Here is a 4,387-nt window from a genome sequence, read left to right as displayed (position 1 = left end):
GCTGAAAATGATATAAACAGGAATTGGCATTACCATCAGGCTTATGAAATTTTCAACAAGACTTAGAGTTTGGCCTACATAGAAGGTAAAGTAGGAATTATAGAAAAAATAAAGTGAGAGCAAATTTCACCCAGAAAAAGAACTTTGTAAATACTAGCATACTGCATAAATCATCATCATCATCACCATTGTCATCTTCCACTTCTGCTTCTACCACTTAAGGTAAAGAACAAACCACAAAAGATCCCAAAGATTCATAAATAATAGGTACAATAGGAAGGGCATGGAATTCAGAGTCAGAGACCTGTGTTCAAATCCCATTTTTTTCATTGAATGACTTGGAACAAGGCACTTTTTTTAACTTGAGCTTCAACATGAGGGTTTCCACAAAATAACTATTAAGGACCCTTCAATCTGTGAATCTATGGAATTGAAGCCAAGTCCTAACGTTGATACTCTGTGATGATGGGCAAGCAATGTCTCAATGCCACAGACAGCTCTCTGTGATGATGGTATAGCTGAGTTGCTGATCTCCTTCGGAACAGGTGGTTTTCACACTGGGAGCTCCCCACACTTTTGAAAACATGGGTTGAGACTAAAAATGGAAAAAGAAAAAAAAAACAAGATCTAGTGCAGTGTCAGGACAATTTCAGAAAGCTTCCATCCAAACATATTCTAAGACATTTGAAAATCTTCCTGGCTATGAGAAAGACAAGTTCTCTTTCCTGCAACCATTCCTTTCCAGGAAAAGACTAGAACTGAAACCAAATAATGACCAATGATTACAGTGACAGTGACTGCAGCATTGATGACATTGATCATACTAAGCTGGCTGCCAGCACCAGTGATATGGGTAGAGATGGCAAAGAATATTGCCATGGGATGAAGGTGTCCAGTAGTCTAGAACTCCTTTGCCCTTGATTTATTCATTTATTTATTTATTTTTAATACAGTGAGCTCAATGTTTTACCTCCGATTTTATCTGGAAGCCATTTGTCTGTGATGATGCTAAGATCCCATGAGGCTCCCTCTTAATTATTAATGCCTATGCACAGTACAGATTGAGAGTGGAGTAATAGAAAAGAGCAAAGGAAAGAAACAACTTTTGCCCCTTCAGAAAAAACCTGAAGATGTCCCACATTGACAAGAGTCACAGTCATGACCTATGTAAACATGGCTTGTGCTATTGCTAAACACAAACTTATCACCAAAGGCACTTCCGTAACAATATTTTTTAAAAGCCTAGGAGAGTCAGATGACTCTCTTTAAGCTCTTTATTTACTATGGCTCTTAAGGAACCATGCAGTTTGAGAAGGGTTATTGGAGTCTGCTTCAGAATCATGAGCACGGCCCTACCAACAGCTTTTCTAATTGAATCTCAAAAGACTGTAATTGTGTTCCACTCTGTAGTCAGCCTCCATTCCATGTGGATACAGTCGGTTGTAGGTAATCAGATTACTCATGGGTTACTGCCTGCAGCCCGTCAGAGAGTGCCAAGAGTGAGAATGCAGCATGTTCTAGGGTTAATGAAGCCTAATGTGGTGCCAATATCATACTGTGCCATTGCCTACAGAGTGAGAAAGGATTATATCCCATGTTAATATGCCATCTGACCCGTGCCAGAGAGGCAGTCTAAATCACTGAATAAGTGTGTAAGTCACTACAGACAAGCTTTTGCCAGCTCTCTCACGGCTGTGAAAACAAGTTGTTCCTTCGCTCAGGAATCTTCACTTTGGTGTTCTTTAAAGCACAGTTTCAACATTGGCTTCTATCTTCCCTGGATAGGCCATACATTGGATTCTCTGAGCAAATGCTGGGAAAGTCACATGGCTTATGACAGGATGATCCAAACTTCGTGCTCTAGGGCAGCATCTTCTACCCTCCCTTCATCCATGGAGAAGTACTTTTCTATAAACTTGTGCTTAGCTTATTGTGGCTGCAGTGGCTTTGTTATTTGCACTGGCTGGGATTTAGACAATTGGCACCATTTTCTTACTGCTGGTTGTGCTTTCTAATTTCCATTATATCCAAAAACTCCATTATAAAGTAAAGATGGGCTAAGAAAATGCTCAAGGGACAAGGGAAAAAAATCTATTCATGCCACAAAATCCATACGGGTGGCAGAAATACTGAATAGCACCAGCTAACACTGTGTGACTGAGCCTATTTAGAATAGCGACTCTTAATATTTTTGGATACTTTCCTATCTCATTCTAAGCTCTTACCACAGCTCTGTCTGTGGGACCCTCTAATAAAACTGGGAGAAAATAATGTTGAAATCAATTTGAAAACCTAGGTAAAGTTCTTTACCTGTTATACTGATATTCTTGAGTAGAATGCAGAAATCAAAATTGTCTTTAAAATCCCCTGGATAGTAAGAAAGAATACTTGTAAATTTGCATGTAAATCATTCCTTTTCCTAGGACATAGAATCAAAGTGTGGGAATAAATGAAGCGAACTTTGCAGGATGGGGTATGATACTGGTATTGATGTTGCTTTTATTTTTTAACGAATGAAAGATGAAATACCAGAAAGGAAAAGAACAAAAATTAAATATTTTCTATCCAAAAAAAAAATCTTAGAAAAGGACTTCTTAAAATGCATGAGCAAAATGCCAAGGGAGCACATGTCCACAACAACATTCTAGTTAAGAGAAAGTTACTGACTTTAAAATGTGGCTGCAGAAGAAACTATTTTTCCTTATTGTCTGACATCAAAACAGTGTAGGGTTTCCCACTGATATTTCAGAGCCTAGAACAGAAGTCATCACTTCTTAGAAACGTTTTAAATGGTCCTCTTGTTTTATTGTACCTGTATAGTTTTATACTTTCACTAGTTTTGACTGTAAATTCTTCAACTTGAAAAGGTTACAAGCCAAGAGCAAAATGAAGGGAGTGCTGGTGCATGATTTTGTGTTTGCAGATGATTGTGCACTCAGTGCAGCCTCTGACTCTGAGATGCAACAAGGTATGGATCAAATCTCTGCTGCTTGTGCTAATTTTGGCCTAGTAACACCAAGAAAACACAGATGCTTCATCAGCTACTACCACACTATCCATACATGGAACCTTTGGTTACAGCAAATGGACACATTTTGAATGCTGGGGATAAGTTCACTTACTTTAGTAAGTGATGTAAAAACATTTCCAGGGATATACACATTTATAATGAAGCTGACACACATATTGCCAGAGCTAGTTCAGTGTTTGGGAGACTGTGAAGGAAAGTATGGGAGAGAATAGGTATTAGACAGACTACCAGACTGAAGGTCTACAGAGCTGTTGTGCTGACCTCATTGTTGTATGCCTGCGAAACTTGTACAATCTACCAGCACCATGCCAGGAAATTGAATTGCTCCCATTTGAATTGTCTTGGGAAAATTCTAAAGATCACCTGGCAGGATAAGGTACCAGACACTGAGGGCCTCTCTTGAACTAAACTGCCAAGCATCCAAATTCTGTCAGAGACTAAAACCCCAATGGGCTTACTATGTTGTTCACATGAAAAATGTATATTAGCCAAAAGGACTCTTTTATGGAGATCTCATACAGAGCAAGTATTTACATGGTGGTCAGAAGAAGGGATAAAAGGGCACTCTCAAGGTCTCTCTTAAGAGCTTTGGAATTGATTGTGTGACATGGGAGACACTGGCACAGGAGTGGTCAGCATGGCATGGCTACATCAGAGAAGGTGCTGTGCTGAACTGAAACAGCTCAAAGGAAAAATAGGATGTGCAAATTTGGAGAGTCCATCCCAAATGTTCACATGGGATGATTTGTGCCTGACCTGTGATAGAGCATTCTGAGTTGGTACTAGTAGGATCAGCCACAGTCAGACACACTGAAACTTTACTGTAGTATAATGATGTCATTTTTGTCCTTTTCAAGAAGAAAGGCCAACAACCAATCATAGTTTTGCACTTTCACTAGTAATCTCTGTGGGAAGCCATGGCATTACCTTCAAGGAGTTTATGATGTGATTTCTAAGTCTTTTAAAAAGTCCTTCTTTGTAGATAGATTCCACCTCAAATTTCTCCAAAGTTCAGCTCTCTCCACTCTGCTTTAATCTTCACCTAAAAGGAGATTGACTTTGGCTCACTAATGAAACATTTCACATTGGGTCATTCCACAAGTCATTTTCATCTGTACCTGGAAGATAACATCTGCAGATATAATAACTGTTTTCCTTCAATATATTTAATTTGTTTTTGTTTTTGTTGGGAGTTGTATGTCATAATATAACCACATCTCCACAGCAGTTGTTCTACCTGTATTTGCACAGGAAGTCTTCTTGGCCTCTCTGAGCTTCAATTTCATCCCAGCCTAGACACCTGAACACCTACATCTCCACAATTGCCATGGCCCTCTACTTTCCTTCTACCACTGC

At 39.2% G+C, this 4,387-nt stretch overlaps 1 long non-coding RNA gene across 1 annotated transcript; it reads right to left on the bottom strand.

Moving 5' to 3' along the window:
- Positions 1 to 303: 303 nt before the first annotated feature.
- Positions 304 to 4,073, bottom strand: LOC140506216 (uncharacterized). Its single transcript, XR_011967813.1, has 2 exons — positions 3,959 to 4,073; positions 304 to 595 (listed from the first exon to the last, which is right to left on the bottom strand). It is a non-coding gene; the product is annotated as an uncharacterized lncRNA (long non-coding RNA).
- Positions 4,074 to 4,387: the final 314 nt, after the last annotated feature.

The sequence above is a fragment of the Notamacropus eugenii genome, chromosome 5 (assembly GCF_028372415.1).
Source record: "Notamacropus eugenii isolate mMacEug1 chromosome 5, mMacEug1.pri_v2, whole genome shotgun sequence".
NCBI lineage: Eukaryota > Metazoa > Chordata > Mammalia > Diprotodontia > Macropodidae > Notamacropus > Notamacropus eugenii.
This window is presented reverse-complemented; position numbering and strand designations above follow the sequence as displayed.